Source organism: Physeter macrocephalus, chromosome 21, assembly GCF_002837175.3.
Source record: "Physeter macrocephalus isolate SW-GA chromosome 21, ASM283717v5, whole genome shotgun sequence".
Taxonomy (NCBI): domain Eukaryota; kingdom Metazoa; phylum Chordata; class Mammalia; order Artiodactyla; family Physeteridae; genus Physeter; species Physeter macrocephalus.
Genome location: NC_041234.1, coordinates 72,450,584 through 72,468,708, shown reverse-complemented (window position 1 = coordinate 72,468,708; position 18,125 = coordinate 72,450,584). Strand labels below are relative to the sequence as shown.

General features: G+C 39.2%; 1 long non-coding RNA gene, 1 other non-coding gene and 1 pseudogene across 2 annotated transcripts in view; 2 read left to right on the top strand and 1 right to left on the bottom strand.

Annotated features, from left to right (window-relative positions):
- The window catches only part of LOC129391732 (uncharacterized), a 115,603-nt gene extending 111,063 nt beyond the window's left edge, over nt 1–4,540 (top strand). The window contains exon 3 of the long non-coding RNA XR_008616381.1: nt 4,448–4,540. This is a non-coding gene — a long non-coding RNA (uncharacterized lncRNA). The remainder of the gene's footprint in view (nt 1–4,447) is intronic.
- Nucleotides 3,369–3,441, top strand: TRNAE-CUC (transfer RNA glutamic acid (anticodon CUC)). The gene has a single exon. It is a non-coding gene; the product is annotated as a tRNA-Glu (tRNA).
- A 2,217-nt stretch (nt 4,541–6,757) lies between the features above and the next one.
- Nucleotides 6,758–7,403, bottom strand: LOC102996718 (ferritin light chain-like; annotated as a pseudogene).
- Nucleotides 7,404–18,125: the final 10,722 nt, after the last annotated feature.

Below are 18,125 nucleotides of genomic sequence, written 5' to 3'. Positions count from 1 at the left end.
TGTGTTTTATTCCCGTCCTACCACTAATCTCTTCATGACATTTTTTTTCTTAGATTCCATATATATGTGTTAGCATAAGGTATTTGTTTTTCTCCATCTGACTTACTTCACTCTGTATGACAGACTCCAGGTCTATCCACCTCATTACAAATAACTCAGTTTTATTTCTTTTTATGGCTGAGTAATATTCCATTGTATATATGTGCCACATCTTTATCCATTCATCTGTTGCACATAGGTAAACTTTAAATTAGAAAAATGTTATCTGAACATTTCTGAAGTGGAGACTGGTCTATTGGTCTGAGGATTATAAAATAATAATAAAATTAGTTTATTCTGAATAAAATGCTAATCTTGAACCACTTCATGAAATTGACATGCAGGCATTTAATAGCTCATTTTCCCTTTTTTCTTTCTCATTTTTTTCTCCTTAACATTTCCTAAATGTCATAATACACATTAAGAATCATGATGCCTCCCCTGTATTTCTGAAATCATTATCTTGGATATTACCGAACAATTTCAAACATTTGAAATGCTGACATTGATTGATAAAGTTATTCATAATACATGTGTTTTGCTGATTTAATTACTTTGGGGTTAAATGAAGAAGCATTTTAAATGGTGTGCTCTGATATAGTTCAATTATTGAAAACAAATCAAACAAGAAATATGTTTCAAAAAAGAAAGATGATAAAAGGACATCATTTCTGTGAAAAAGTTTATTTTTAAATGCAGAATATTTATAAATTAATGGCACACAGAAACAATGAATTCCTTGTCCTTTCCCTTTAAATATCAGCATCATCAAATATTAAGTGTCTGTAAATATCTACTGTAATTGATCTCATGCTTTTCCTTGACCTTGATACATAGTTGCATGTTTCCCTAAAGAGCTAAATACCTGTTCAGTCCTGCTGCTTTGCTGGCTAACTGATTTCTTCCTGTTACTAAATCACTTGTTCCCCAAACTCTTTTCCCTCTAGGATTTAACCTCTCTTCTCAAAAGTTCCTGTATGTGCCATAGCCTATCATACTAATGCTATCTGCAAGACTTGTCAGTAAAACACGCCTGCAGGTTTCAATGCGGATCCAAACTGCATAATAGTCAGTTCATGTCGGGAGATGATGTAAGATGAAGTTTCAGGGCTGTGACGAAGAGGTCTTCAAATCTAAATAGCTTCTGCAAGGCAAATGGTTCTGTGTTTCTCAGGTAATTGTAATCCCTGAAATCAAAACACCTCTCAAGGTGTGCAATGACATGGTTATCAAATGTTTTATATGATTTCTTGAGCATCCGAGCTGAGGAGAATGGCAGGTTTAGATGTGTTCAAAATTCATACTATTTGTCATTCAGCCTCTGAACCAGCTTGTTTCCATCATTTGGAATGGGGCTATACAGATGGCAACCCACTGGAATGCCTTTTTCTTTTCCCAGAGAGAGACTGCTGTCCTAGAATTATAGCAGCATATTAAAGAAAAAAATTACACCCTTTAAAAATAAATTTCCCAGCTCCCATGGGATGTTATCTTGGGAAAACTTGATATTTTATTAAAAAAACAAAAAGAGCTCATACACAACAATATCTCATTTCAGTAAAGTGCTTAGAGCAGAAGTTTCCTTTGGTGAATCTTATATGTTTCTAGTGGGAATTTTAAGTTTATTTTGCTTAAATATTTCAAGTAAGATTAAATTATGTAATTAATAAGAGCAATTCTAAGATGTTTTTCCAAACATAAACAGATATTTTGATTTTGAGGACTACAATGCCAAAAATATGGATCTGCCCTGAGTGCTTGTTACCATTAGTGAGAAAAATAACAAATTGAACTTAGGAGTTAATGTCTTTTTAAAAAGTTGCCTTGGATGACTATCTGCTTCATTCTTTAATGTTGGTGCTTAATCTATTGTAATAAAGATTTCTGTTATTTTTAACTGTAAAACGGATAATGGAGTATATAAAGCATGCTAATTTCTTTCTCAGTTACCCACACATATGGGGAACACGACTGTTCAAGTCAAAAGAGCTGGATCAGTACTGATGATAGGGTGGCAGCGTCTCCTAATCACAGGCAGAGAACATTAGAAATGATTAGAAATGCATGGGAGGCTTTCCTCTTGTGCTTTTTTTCTGTCATGGCACTAACTGCTATTTTGTAGTTGTTGGTTTATGGGCATGCCTCTTGCATAGACTGTGTGCTTCTTGAAGGTAAGGACCCTGGTTTTCTTTTTTCCTTTCTTTTTTTTTTAATTGAAGTATAATTGATTTGCAATGTTATATTTAACATTGGTTTTCATCTTCATTAACCCCCTCACTTAGCACAGTGACTACCATAATATTAGGGGCTGAAATAGGTCTGCCGATTGAACACCTTGTGTTATAAAGACCCGTGAGAACAGTGACTGTGTTGATTTCATTTTTATCTCTTGAGCATCTAGTACATTTCCTGGCTAAATGAATGTGAAATAGGTGAAACCAAAGCTTTATATTTTGTGAATAACTCGTATATACATCATCTTATTTCAGCCTTTCATAAGCTTCATGGACTAGTAGATAGTGTAGTTTATTATTATCCCCATTTTCTAGATGGGGAGACAAAGATCCAGAGTGATGAATTAACTTACTAAAATTAACTTAACTTACTAAAACTTACAACTATTTAGTGAAAACGGGGTAAGGGAGCTCATCTATGTGTCAGTAAGTGCCCTTAAGAATAGGTCTTGAGCTCACAGACATAGAAAACAAACTTATGGTTACCAAAGGGGAAAGGGGAGGGGAGGGAAGGATAAATTGGAGTTTGGGATTAACAGACACACACTACTATATATAAAATAGATAAACAGGTCCTACTGTATAGCACAGGGAACTATATTCAATATCTTGTAATAACCTATTATGGAAAAGAATCTGAAAAAGAAAATATATATTTATATCTGAATCACTTTGCTGTACACCTTAAGCTAACACAACATTGTAAATCAACTATACTTCCATTTAAAAAAAGAGAAAAATAAGAAAAAAAAAAGGTCTCGAGGTAGTCTGCTCCCACTTCTATACAGGGAAAAGAATGTTGCTGTGATTGCACATGGGTATCGGCAAGTACTTATTCCTCAGAGAGATTTGAGTGTGTGTGTGTGTTTGGTGTGTTTGGTGACATTCTTTCAGCTCCTTCAAAGATGTGAAGACTGATTATTTATACATCATCTAGTGTTTAACAATTTCTTTTACACAATCTTTGTAACATGCTAACTAATATAAGTAAGGCCTCTTTTCCCTTAAGGTGGTGGAATATTTCCCACAGCTTTTCTAATCTAACTTTTGGTGCAATGCTAAAGAGGAGACAATCTAAATGGCAGTGTGAGGACTTCCCTGGTGGTCCAGTGGTTAAGACTCTGTGCTCTCAATGCAGGGGGCCCAGGTTTGATCCCTGGTCAGGGAACTAGATCCCACATGCCGCAACTAAAGATCCTGCATGCTGCAACTAAAAGATCCCACACACAGCAACGAAGATCCCACGTGCCACAACTAAGACCTGACGCAGCTAAATAAATAATATTAAGAAAAAGATAAAATAAATGGCAGTGTGATCATGGAACTGATACTCTAGGGTCGTAAAACTAACCCAATGTTTGATTAAAAAAATTAGTGTCAGAACATTCTGGAAAAATATTTTAATTCATGTTAAAGAGGACTGCAACTGAGTATTTTCAGAAAAGCAAAGCTTTGGGAAGATAATATAAAATAACTTTTTTACATTTATTGCTAAAGGACTCTAAAGTATACTCTCCCTAAAGTGGTCCATGCTCTTCTTCATCCTAACTTGTAATGGTTTTCCAATAATACAGTAGCTTGATGTTGTCATTTTAAGTGGAAATCCACTCTGACCAAATCTTAAGTTGCTGCTCCAGTGTTTGATGAACTCCAGACATTTGTGCCTACTGCTCTTTTTTGATTGATTAAAAACCTCCTGGCAGGTCACACGATCTTATCCTATTCAGCAATCAAAAAGCATCTGGGTCACTGTCAACATGCGGGAGGAAAGAGAAACGGGTGTGATGACCTGTTAAAATTAGTGAGCTTTATATCTAGAGGACCTAGTGGATGGAAATATTTTGCTACCTTCTGAGTTCTTTCCTTTGAATAGATTTTAAATGTGTTACATGAGGATTATTAAAGATGCTCTTTATTTCAGAGTCTTCCTAAGATCTTCCTCACATTGAGTACAACTCCTGGAGTCTTAACCCTATTTTGCTTTTCTAGGAATCAGTCTTTTTCTGGGGGATGGGAGGTGGAAGGGTAAGTAAAGTTAACAGCTGTTTCCTTCTTCCTTCCCTTCATTCATCCATCCATCTATCTTTCCTTCCTTCCTCCCTTCCTCTTTCCCTCCTTCCCTCCCTTCCCTCCCTTCTTTCCTTCCTTCCTTCCTTCTTTTCTTTCTTTATTAGGAGCAGCCCTGGCAGGAAAACACACAAACCAAAAACACTCCAAGAAAACCCAAACAATAACACCTGTCCAGGTCTTTGTTGGTAAAGTCTTGAGTTGCCCTACAGGGCAAGGATGGATAGAAGTTTATACTTGCTGTCAATTTGGTGAGTGATTATTGCTGGATAGGAAGAGGTTCCTTAAGACTGTGGTCAGGGAGGTGGCAATACTACTGTTGGTGGGAGGTATATGCTGGGGACTGATCAAAAAAGATCCTCGGTCTTGCCTTGAGAGGACAGTGAGGAGCCCCTGGGGTAAATCGTAGAGTCAGTGGAGGCATGGAGAAACCATGGCTGAAAGGCAGGTCTGTCATTTTGCTTCCTGCCGTATACTCTACAGAGCACTGGCACCAGGCAGATGGCAGAGAATCAGAATTCAATGGCATCATTGGGTACCAGAATCATCAGTAATGATGGTGTCCACCAGATATTAAAGATTAGCCATTCTCTCTCATTTTCTTGTGACTTAGTAAGCTCTGAGATTCCTATAAAAGCTGATAGGGGCTGGGGCTTCCCTGGTGGTGCGGTGGTTGCGCGTCCGCCTGCCGGTGCAGGGGAACCGGGTTCGCGCCCCGGTCTGGGAGGATCCCGCATGCCGCGGAGCGGCTGGGCCCGTGAGCCGTGGCCGCTGAGCCTGCGCGTCCGGAGCCTGTGCTCCGCAACGGGAGAGGCCACAACAGTGAGAGGCCCGCATACCACAAAAAAAAAAAAAAAAAAAAAAAAAAAAGCTGATAGGGGTGGAAGATCCAAGAATGACTGATAGTGAGTGAGTGCCCTGTCAACTAGGAATATGAGAGCTCAGAACTAAGTTGGACTTAATTTAAAAAACAAAACCAAAAAATGTGCTATTTCTTTTACCAAAGCAATCAGGAACAAATTCATGCCTATCACAGATACATTTAAAAAATGGAAGGATGCATCTAACCTCTGGAAAGTGGGATGGGGTTCAGAGGAGCTTTCACTTTTTACTTAAAATGTATGTGTGTATGTGTGTGTATCTAGGGGAAAGGATAATAATACTTTCCTTTCAAAACAAAAACAAAAGTCAATTTGGGTTGAGAAGAGGATCTGGAGATGCATAGATATCTTCAAAGTCATCTGGATCAGCCCTAAGCCTGATGCATATTCCTAGGATGACTTAGAGCCTGGAAGCCCTAAATTCAGACATAGCTTTGAAGGGGATCAACTAGGAGAAAAGCAAAAGCATATGATCTCTTCTACTCATTATCCAATTCCACAAAGAACGTTTGCAAGTATGAATATTTTATACTGTTTCATAAACTGCAACTATATCACCAAGTAAATACCACTTATTAATTTATTCAACATTTAACGAATATTTCTTGGTAGCCTATTATGTGCCAGGCACTTTTCTAGGCACTAAGGATACATAGCATAATAAAAATAAATTAATTAATTCTGCCCATTTTAATTGGCTATTTTTTGTGTGCCTCCACACTTTGGTATGGGACATACCATTCTACTATATTGTTTATCACATTTTATTAAAGTAATCAGTTTATGCAATTTGGGTTGAAAACAGCTTTTATAACATAAAAGCAGAAAATGTGAAAAGATGAGAATAATGGATTTGACTGCATAAAAGTTAAAACTGCACAGAAAAAATAAAACATCAAGGAAAATGATAAGGTAGGAGAAATATTTGCAACATAAATGACACACAGGTTTCTATCTGTAATATACAAAGAGTTCTTCCAGGACACTAAGCAACAAATCAATAACCAGTTGAAAAATCTCCAAAGGGCACAAACAGAAAATGTATTAAAGAAGAAATACATAGCTAATAAATATATTTAAACATTTTAAACATTTATGCTCACTAGTAACCAAGGAAATGTAAATCTGAGCAGCAAGATACTATCTCTAGCTATCAAACTGGCAAAGACTAAAATTGTAAAATCTCCAGTTCTAATTCTTTAACAGTTTCCCAACCTTCATACTGTTGACATTTGGGGCAGGATCATTCTTTGTTGTGGAGGGCTGTCCTGTGCATTGTAAGATGTTTAGCAGCATCCCTGCCCTCTACCCACTAGATGCCAGTAACATCCCCTTCCTGTTGTGACAGCCAAAAATGTCTCCAGGAATTACCAAATGTCTTATGGGAGGCAACATTGCCCTGAGTTGAGAACCACTGCTCTAAACTTACGGAGGTACTTGGCCTTCTTTCCACTCACCATCACCTCTCTTGCTTTCAGACCTGTGCACATTTTTTTTTTTCTTCTGCAAAAAGCGTTATTGTTTCCATTTGGTCCAAGGCTTGGGAGAGGGCTCCAGGGCGGTTACAAAGCTGCCTAGTGGCTGCAGAGCGGGGCTTCAGGCAGAAGCTCTGACGCCAGAGGGGCTCCTCAGAGGCCACTGGACTTCAGAGACTCCTGTTTGTGCTCGAGGGTGAGCCTTTCAAAGATATACTCGCCCAGCACAGCCTGCGGACCAGCCAGCCTGTGGAGCTTGGTCAGGTGGTCGCCCATCTTCTTGATGAGTTTCACCTGCTCCTCCAGGAAGCGGCTCTCCAGGAAGTCACAGAGGCGGGAGTCTGCGCGGGCAGAACCCAGGGCGCGCAGATCCGATAGTGCCTGGTTCAGGTTCTTCTCCCTAAGAATGGCCGCTTCCACAGTGTCCTGGGTTTTACCCCACTCATCTTGAGTAGGCTTCCACGCATCCTGGAAGCGGGCGCGGCCGCGGCCGCAGCACTGGTTTTGCATTTTCAAGAGATGCTGGGCACCCTTGAGCTTCTCCTCGGCCAATTCATGGAAAAAGTGGCCTCCAGAGCCACATCGTCCTGGTGGAAATAGGAGCCCAGAGAAAGGTAAGTGCAGGAGGCACACAGATGCATGTTGGTTAGGTGGTTGATTGCGGCCTCCACCTCAATGGAATAATTCTGATGAATCTGGGAGCTCATGGTTGAAGGGTAATAAGGAGCTAAGTTCAAAAAATAATGTTGGCTTGTCCTGGAGGCCGAGGATAGCTGAGTTGCTGGTTCTGAAGTTTGCGACTGGAAAAAAGGTTGGAGGGTGATCGGAGGCCGGAGGAAGGGGCTGTCCCTGGGTCTGTTCCGTCCAAACACTGTTGAAGCAAGAGACAGATCCCCAGGAGTGCAGAGCGCACTGCTCAGATCTATGCATATTCTTGCTCCTGTGCATTTCCTTTCCTACTCTTATCATCTTTCCTGTTTCTGTTGAGGCTTTTGAGAAACTTTCCATGACCTCTCAAGATGGGTTCCCATCATGCCCTGCATTTACCCTGATCTCAACACTTTTTACACTGTCTTCTACTTTATGTAATTATTAGCCAGTCTCTTTTAATAGAATGTAAACTCCCCATAGGCCCATCCTAGCAACTTTTGCCTTTGTGGGCCTCTTTCTCCATAACAAATATTAAAATTATATTTTATGACTGCATTAGTATAAAGACTAATACAATCCAGCCAGGATTATATCCATTTTTTTCCTTCTCATCCTAAAGGAAATTAAAATATTTTGTAGACCCCTAAAAAGTATTGTGGGTCCTAGGCACTGTGTTCACCATGCCTAATGGATAAGCTGGCCCTGGCTTCAAAAAGATGGACAGTGCCTGTCTTGGTCACTACTGTACACCCAATGCCTAGTACTAAGTAGCTGTTTAGTACCTTGAGCAGCACTTCTATGGCTCTAAAAACCAAGAAATAAAACCAGGAGGATGAAATAGTAACACTTCATTTGGAAATGGCTTCCTCTAGAGCAAGTGAACTCTGATTGGGAATTAGAATATGATCACACAGGTGCACTGAACAGGCTGAACAAACTCTCTTCTTACTGACAGATGTGTAATGATTGGCAAGTATTAAGACAATGGAAAATACAGCTCCCCCTCAGTCAGATCCTCTGAAAACATTATCCCTCCCTGGCCACTTCCTGTCCAGTTATTCACTCAAGACAGGTCTTCAATCACCTGGCCAATTATAAAACACACCACTAGCTACCTGGTTACTCTCTGGCTTCCTATTTAGTTTGACAGATCTCTGATCATTGGGTTCATTAAAGGAAAAAACACCATCATGGAAAGACATTAAGTGTATGACAAAGGCCCCAGCTTAAGTGTAAGTGGTGCTCAAGTATGTTTCAAAATGCCCCAATAGACTGTATATATATTCCGTGAAGGCAGAGGCCATCTCTCTTATATTTTCTGAGCTACACCTCTGTCTTCATTGTCACTTTTGGGCTTATTGGTTTGACATTTCTCCTGTTTGGTTTTTTTTTTTCTTGGTGCAACATTTTATTATTTTTTTAACTAAAAAAATTTTTAAATTGAAGCATAGTTGATTTACAGTATTATATTAGCTTCAGGTATACAACATGGTGATTCAAAAGTTTATAGATTATACTCAATTTAAAGTTATTATAAAATATTGGCTATATTCCTTGTGCTGTACAATACATCCTTGTAGCTTATTTATTTTATACATAGTAGTTTGTATCTCTTAATCCCCTACCTTTGTCCCTCCCCACTTCCCTCCCTCAGCTGGTAACTACTAGTTTTCTATATCTGTGAGTCTGTTTCTGTTTTGCTACATACATTCATTTATTTCTCCAGTTTAATTCCACACCTCGTTTTGGCTTCGTTTGATTCCACATGACTTCCTTGAACTCCATACTCCATGTGTCAGTGGCACTTCGGGGAATCAAGGAGGAAGAGTGCTAGATGGGGCAGGGGGGATGGAGGGCTACAAAGTAGGGGAGATAAGAGGTCAGCAGCTTTCAGACATATGATGATAAGGGGATCGAGAATCAGTGAGGGATGTATTTGGGGATGAGATTTCACGTCTGCAGCCACCAACCCCCACCCCAGGAATCCTTGGATTTTAGGGAGGGTGCTGGACTTTTCATTGTGTAAGTAATGGTGATTTACATCATTTTATAATTGGATATTACATGAAAAGAGTGGCTTCAGAAGATTGGAGAACTTGGCAGCATTTGGGTATTTGAGCAGTTTTTTGGTTTTTTTAAATTGTTATTCAAGTCAAGAATTCTGTTGTCTTCTAGCAATTGTTTTTTATATACAGCTGTGTTTGTTAAAAATCCTGGGTTGGATTTTAACCTGGTTGAAGAGGAAAATCAAAGAGGGAGGCAGAGAAGCCTTTCTTTACCTCTGTGCCAAGGGAGTATATGAGAACTTTAATACAAGATGTACTCCTGGATTTGATTCGGGAAAATACCAGAGAAGGCTATAACTGAGTTCCTATAAAGAAATAAGTTCTTTAATTCAATGTCATCTTTTACTTACCAAGAAGACCATGCCATCACAGTGTGCCAGAAAAGTAGAATTCTGTTATGTTTACCTTGAAGTGCTGGGTGTAATGAAGTCATTGGCAAGCGCTATTTATTTTTTAAAGGCAAGCAAGAGAAAAATAATAAAACTCAAACCTCTACACACGGGCCCAGCCGCTCCGCGGCAAGTGGGATCTTCCTGGACCGGGGCACAAACCCATATCCCCTGCATTGGCAGGCGGACTCTCAACCACTGCGCCACCAGGGAAGGGAAGCCCTCTACGTTTCTATTGATCACAGGATGTAGATCTTATTCATTGTCTCCTTATCTGTCAAGAAATGGGAACATATAGTTTTAAAAAATGTTAAAACTTTGATCTCGTTTTCTTCTCTGCCTCTCCAGTAAATTCTCTGAGTATTTGAAAAGCTGGAAAGATTAGAAAAAACTTTTCTTTTGATGTCTAGACACTATTTGGTTAGAATCATAGCAAACATGTTTTGTTTTTGAAGAAGCAGTGCAGAATACGGTGGCAATGCTGGGATAAATTATACTATGGGAATACAGAAGTGTTACATAGTGTCTTCAGACACTAACACTTGGAGTTTGTAATAAATTTGGGGAAAACACATTTATTAAGTTAAGCAATAAATTGTAAGAACTAGACTTAATTGTGGTCTGTAACATGTTCAACCAAACAATAAATATGCTTGTAAAGTGAAATGGTTTAATTCTATATGTTAATTCTCAATATGTTAGTTATATGGATTTCTGTGCAGGAAGAAGTACTAGACCAAAATATAATCTGGTAGTAAACTAAATATGATAAATCATAAAGTTTTTATATCTATTGATAATTTTCAAAGTGGAAGGGATATTGTGTCTGCTATTAGGTAATGTTTGGTCCTTGTTTCTTGTTTTACGTGTCGGGGGTTGGTTATCACAAAGGCTTGCTTTGGGGTCTGGAGGAAACAGAGATGCCTGAGTTTATACTGTTCAGCCATTGTGTTTCACAGTGGCTTCAGGGAGAAAATAATAATTCCTGTGATGACCTGGTAGTTTCTCGTCTGTGCAAGTCTAAGAAATTTGGACGGGGGCACTATGTGTCAGTCACTATTTTGTGTTTAAGAGATTCAGTGATGATCAAGCACCTATATATTCAAGGGAAAAGAGCAGAGGCATGGACTCAATTATTGAAGCCCAGTCCTCCATGTGCTGAAAATCAAAGGCCCACAGAGAATTAGAGATATAATTTTTCCTCTTTTCATAGGAAAGGGGAATGTGAGGCAATTTATTAAAATAAACTGTAAAATGTCCTCAAGCAATTGAGGGTGGTCGTTAGCTTTTTTGACAGGAAAATTATTTTTCTATCTGTATTATGGTGTGAAGGTTATCTTTCATCTGGGAGATTTTGTAATTTTGCATTGATCAAGAGACTATTACTTATTTTCAAAGCTAGTGTATGCAAATTATGATTAAATTCCTGAGGATTTAATCTTTTGAATATCATTTTAAAAATAGGAATGATGCCACACTGAGATGATAATTAACTCATTATGAATAATTTATTTTATACCTTGAAACTCTGCACAGAGCAAAGTTGTTGTTACCTAAATTTTCAAGCAGATTCTAGTCAAGATAGGAGTAAGTTCAAGTCCTATGTGTAGTATTGCATATTAAGTGAGAAATCTCATTACAGGGGTCCTGCATTTAATGTTTCTTAATTTATAATATTCATGCTAAAAATTCCCAGCTTGGGACCCGGAAAGAATTATAATGTCCAAATAGTGTTTTTATAGTAAATATATTTTAATTATTTTAGCTTTCCTGAAAAAAATAACCAAATCTACTTTGACTTTGGTAGCTTTTATATTTTAAAAGTTTACAGCAATTATAATTATTCTTTTTTAAGCTGGTGAGTGACTATAACCGTCTTCTGATTACAGATTTCAAATAATCAAGGCCATTAGACATCCTAGGATTTGCCAGGATCAAACTGCATGTCATTCGTGGATTATATTAAATTCTGATGTCAAGGAGGAATGCCTTGATCCACTGTTTGTCTATTTATTTATTTTATCCTTATGCATTTTGTTTAACTATTCAGCACTTACTATGTGCCCGACAATATTCCAAGTATTTATAATGACTCTATGAGGCAAGCACTATTATGATCCTCGTTTTATTGAGGAGGAGTGGGGTTTAGTAAAAATAGTATGAATTTTAGCATGAAATGGACTTAGATTAAATCCTGAATCCACCACCTACTAACAATGTGGCCATGGGTATTTAATGTGTACTTAAGTCTCTAAGCCTCAATTTCCTTTACACAAAATAAGGGAAGATACTCAATACCTTCCAGGGTTATTGTGAACATTAAATAAGAATATTGGAAAGCACCTAGCACAGTTTCTGGCATATCATAACTTCTCAATACAGTTTAATTTTCTTCCCATTCACTTTAGCCTTGTGTTAGTCAGGACTGTTAGTTACAGGTGATGGAAATCCACATCAAACAGCCTTAAAAAAAAAAAAAGGAATATGTTCATTCATTTAACTGGGAAATTCAAGGGGTTCCACCAATATCATTAGAATGTCTTTCTTTCTCTTGGCACTGCTCTCCACTGTTTTGGCTTATTTTCAGGCAGACTCTCAATCCTTTTAAAATCTTAATCAGCTTTTGGCCAGTTTACATCTGGTCGGTTTCATGGTCTGGTAACCAAAGGCACATTTCTCTTAGAGTCATAGACCTTGAATCTGGGCCTCAGAATTTCTGCCTTTACGCAACAAACCAAGATGCTATGCCCATTGACACAGCCCTTAGTTAAATGGCATCTTGTTCTTTCTTGGAACAAGTTATAGTAGGTTAGGGTATGATGGGGGTGCAGTTAATCTGCTCCTTGCCCAAGGCAGAATCCTAATAGACTGTTCTTTAAAATGCAGATAATTGTGCTCTCTGTCACACAGGGAACTCACAAGATAAGGTCTCTGGTAGGGAACTAGGGGATCAGTACTGGTCTTATCTCCTGCTATATCTGCTATTCCCCAAAACTTGTTCACACTACGTTTAGCTTGGAGCAGAGTATACATACAGTACTTCCAGCCTGGTAAGATTCATGATTATCTATCTGTCAGCCATTTTGTATTTCAGGTCATAAGCTGAAAGTATCTCTATTTTCTCCCCTGTCCTCTTTCAGACATACCAGTTTGGACCATACATTTTACCCTCCTTGAATAAGCAGTTATTCAAGGACAAAGGCAGTAGGCAATGAAATCCAATATCTTGAAGTATTTATATCAAGCCCCTAAACTTTGGTAAGCCCAAGGTCTGAGTCCTAAGATGCAACAGGGACAGTTTAATAAACTACTGCAGAATAAGCGTTTGCCAATTTCATGGCTGGAGACAGGAGAATCGAGTGTCCCACGTTTCAACTGCAATCAACCAGTTCCATGTTTGGGATCTGTTACTTTCCAGTATCACTCTTATAAATGTCAATATCAATTTTATGAAATATCCCTTTGGACCATGACAGAGGTTTGGCTGCTATTGGTCCCTTTAGCACAAATATCGGCCTGGTAATTTCCCTTAGCTTCCAGAGAATCAAGTATAGAATGCCCCCAAATCTTAAAAAAAAGCTAAAGCTGCAGGTAAAGTATTGCATTCAATAATTCCCAAATATAGGGGTCATTTTAAATTTTATTTCTTCTGGAAGTAAGGAAGCCAATGTTGTTTCCACAACGTTCCAAAACCACGGGCTACTCCAAAAGCATATCTGCTATCAGTGTAAATATTGGCAATTTTGTCCTTGGCTAAAACACAAGCCCATGTTAGAGCTTATAATTAAGCCTGCTGCACCAGAGTAATCATAGGTAAAGATGTTGCCTCAACAACTTCAAAAGGATTTGTAATACCACACCTAGCACAGTATTTGCCATTGTCACCATTTAAATAAGAATCATCAGTGAACCATGAGAAGTCAACATTACCCAGTGGAATTTCCTGTGGATCGTTAGGAGGAGTCAGGAGGTGGTCTGTCAGCCTTAAGCTGTCCTAAGGGACTTCGCTGGTGACAGAGGAGAAGAGCATCCGGGTTAAGGTTATTACAACATAAAAGAGTTACGTGAGGAGCAGTTAACAAAAGGACTTCTTAGGAGGTGAGGCAGCTGACTGAGAAATGTTGAGTGTGATGAGAAATCAGGAGAGCTCCTACTACATGAGGTACAAAAATGGTTAAAGGGGATCCCACAATGATTTTTTCAGTGGCCTTAACTGAAAGGACAGGGGCCGTAATGACTCTAATGCAAGGGGGGTATCCCTGTGCCACAGGGCCCAGTTTCTGGCTATAATACTCTATGGGTCAGTGGTGGTCCTCATGTTTTTGGGTGAGTACCCCAAGTGCATTCCCTTCCCTTTCATATACAAAAAAGAAAAAGGGAATCTGATCATTGGGATGTCCAAGGGCAGGTGGGTTCTTCAAACTCTCCTTTAAGGCGTTGAAGGCTATGTCATCTGGTTTTTCCCATAAAATTGGGTTACAATTTTAACTGTATAGTGAAACATATAAAGGTTTGGCCATAAGAGAGAAATTTGGAATCCAATTTTGGCAATAACCAACTAGGCTGAGAAAACCTTGCAATTGGTGCTTAGTTTTGGGAAACTTAGGAAACTCTCTGGATCTAGCTGTATCCCTTATCCTGATATCCTAAATATCAAACCTGGGTTTGGGAAAACTGCAGTTTTCTTTGGTGACTCTATGTCCCTTAAGGCTAAAAGCTTTAGCATGTGGATGTGTCCTCCTGTAAGGAGGCTTGAGAAAGAGAGCAAAGAAGCAAATCATCCACATATTACAGCAAAGCAGAACCCCTAGGGAACTTTATATTATTCAGATCAGCCTTCAGGATTTTCGAGAAATAAGGACTTTCGGTACAACCCTGAGGCATTACTGTCTAGGTGAATTGTTTTTCTTCCCAAGTGAAGGCCAGAAAGGTATATTGGCTAGCTTCATCAACTGGAACACTAAAGAATGCACTGCATAAACCAATTACAGTAAAGAATTTGCTTCCAGTGGGAGTGGATGTTAGTAGCCTATGAAAGTTAGAAACAACGGGATGTGGAAGGATAACAATGTTGTTTATTGCTTAGAGGTCCTGGACAAACCTCCACCCTCAGCCGGTAGGTTTTCTCAGCAGTAAATAGGGGCATTACAGGGACTAGTACAAGGGATAACGAGGCCTTGAGCCTTGTAATCTTCTGTTATGGGCTTTATGCCTTGAGGGCTTTTTACTTATAGGGTATTGATGAATTCTGGGAAGAGGTTTTGAGGGGTCTAATGGGAGGTATGCAGTGAATTTTGCCAACATCAGTTGGAGATTTTGCCCATAAGGAAAGTGGTAGCTGATTCAATCGGGACAAATGATCAGTGTTTCCAGAATCAGCTCTAGTGCTATCAGAGAGGAACAAATAAAAGATGCCAAAGGGTCATTTAATTCATCTGGTGGGTTACTTTGATGACTCCTGTCAATTTCTAAAATGATTTCCCCCTTTTTGGAGAAATAAATTCTGGCATGATACTTCTCTAAGAAGTCTGCCTAATAAATGGACAGGGGTGGAGGAACTAAGGAGAAAAAGGTGTGTATCTTTCAAAGGGCCTAAACAAAACGGAATGGGTTCAGAGACAGGACCTTCTGGAGATTTAAAGCAGCAGTGGCTGCTTTACAGTAGAGGGTTTGAGCACTGAGCGTATGGCTCTAGTGTCAGTTAGGACTGGAAGAGATTCATCCCCAGTACAGAAGAAGGTTTTTCCAAGCAGATTAAGAGGGAAGATTGGGAAGAGCCCTTGTAGTTCCCTGGAGAATTGGGAGGACATTGCAAAGGCTGGTTAGAGGCCTGAAGGGGCCTAAAACTCTTAAATTTGTTAACAATCTCTTTTCCAATGTCCTGGCTCTTTGCAATAATAACAGAATCTAGGAGGGTTTTAGTTTCTTTTAGGAGCCCTCGTTTGCTCAAGTTGAAGATAAGAATTTTGGTGGCATAGAAGGGAAGGAGGTGAAATCTGAAAGGAAACCAAGAAAGAAGAGCCTGAGGCTTCGGGAGCCATTTTATCTTTCCTTAATCATCTGTTTGCCTCAGCTAATCTTAAAATCTTATTTTGCAGAGAGGTAATTTTAGTCTCAAAATACTAGTTGAAATAAGCATTCCACTCAGTTCTGGGAAGTTTGGAGCTATCGTAGTGCACTTTGGTTTTAGGGAAATTAAGTCTGAGGATTTGAGAAGTTCCCCATAGTGGCCATTGATATTCTAAATTGCCTTTGGTCAGGTTGGTCCATTTTCTTAGAAATATGCATGAGGAAGGACCCAGGTTTTTAAACATAAAATTGCTTGAGGTCCCTGTAGGGAGGCACCCTCAAAATACTTAGATAACTGTGATCCCATTTCCTAGAGATTTTTCCTCTAAGGAACAATTTTCAAACAGCTTAAATGGCTTACAGCAACAAAGGGTTCAATTCAAATAGTTGGCAAGCCAATCCCAGCCAGTCTTAAGGAGATAGCTTGGTCCCAGAGCCAGGCCAAAGGCTTTAAAAAAAAAAAAAAATTTTTTTTTTTAAAGCCAGTATCCAAAGGACTAGGCCAAAGGCTGAAAAACCCAGCACTGTTTCAGAGAAACAACCCCTGTTCCTGAGAGGGTCAAAGGCTGGCCAGCTTTAGTCAAACAGTCTGATCCCAAATCAGACTGAAGTGCCAAGCAAGGTCTTGCATACAGAGCAAGGCCTTAACCAGAAAGACAAAAATGGATCCCGAGTAAAGGCCGGGGAGCTTCAAATGCAAAGGGGGAATAAGCTCAGATCTAGGAGAAAGATGTACCTTCAAACTTTAGGGTTGGCAAGAAAAGCAGTGAGCGACAAGGGGCTCAATTGTGGGTACCATACGTGTTTGCTCACCTGCTCTGGAGCCATAGGGAGTCTTCTCTGGTGCCTGTAAAGGGCACCAAAATGTTGACCAGAAACAAATAGACTGCCAGATATCTTTCCAGCAAAGATAGGATCAGCAGAAAATTGCCATTCAGGGTCTGCAACCATGGGAAGCCATGTGCAAGTCCCCCCAGGGCAAAGAAGGAGAACATTTTTTATAGTAAGGAAAAGGAAATTGGGAGGGCTGTAGTAAACAAAGAGTCCACGTCTTTTCATTGGCTGAGCCCTTGCCAGGAAAGAAGGGGAGTCTTTCCTCTTCCTGTTGGGCTCTGCTGTCATCACAGGGCATGAGAGCTCCCCCTTCTCATCTCCCAATTCTAATTGAGGTTTCTGCTTATTAATTCTTTATAGTTTATGTATAATTCACTTGTACAGACATACGCCATCAGTGTATATTCATTTGCAGAGAGATACAGATTTATACACATGATTGAGGCAAAGTATCACTTAATGAATTCTTGAAACACTAAAATCTGGTGTTAACTCACTGAGTCATCCAGTAGATCGAGTGCCTGTGTTGTGCTGGGTGCATGTTCTTTGAAGCCCCACCAAGTCTTTGAAATAAAACTTTTCACAGACGTTGGTGGTTTTTATAATAGGCAGGACTTTAAAACTACAATCTTTAGTCTACTAATAGGAGATGCCTCCTAAGCTGAAATGCTAAATTTTGTTTTGATGATTTTTTTTGCTGCAATCTTCCCAACTTTTATTTAAACGTATCTCCTTTAATCATAAAGATGATGTCAAAACTCATTTAGAAGTGTCTTCAGAATTCTCATTAGCAACATGAGGAAAATTTTCATTGATTTGATTGAAGGAAAAGATAAGCACTTCCATATCTATTCTTGAAAGGGAAGATATAAGCCTGCTCTCCAACTGAAGAAGGCAGATTATTGAGTTTCACTGATTTATTTTGTTCCCTAAAAGAGTTGCTTCACTTTCCCCCACTTTGCTTCCCTCTACCAAATAGTAACAATGACTTACTCTCTGGTTGAGAACTAAACAGCCAGGCCTTGACCTGAGCATAAGGGGAGAAGGACTTCAGATGTAATTCTAGCTGTTACTTACAGCGTGGCTTTTTGCTTGAGTTTCTTTGTGACAGATAAATAAATGATACCATCTAGAGAAAGCTTTCAGAATGTCCCTGAGGGCTGCCTTAGAAAAAGCCAAATCTCTGTTGAATTCAAGAAAGAAAGCAATTTCTGTCCATGCAAAAGACAGACAGGGTAGAACAGTTGGTTGACCACTGTGGGGATTTTAAGAGTATCTGGGGAAAATCTGTTTCCCTGGGGTACGATCTGAGTTTTATTTCATGGATGATATCTATTGATGCAGTTCTGTCTTTTGTAAATAAGCAAACTTACTATTGCCTCGTGAATCTAAAGAAAAAAGGCAGGGAAAATATAAAGCA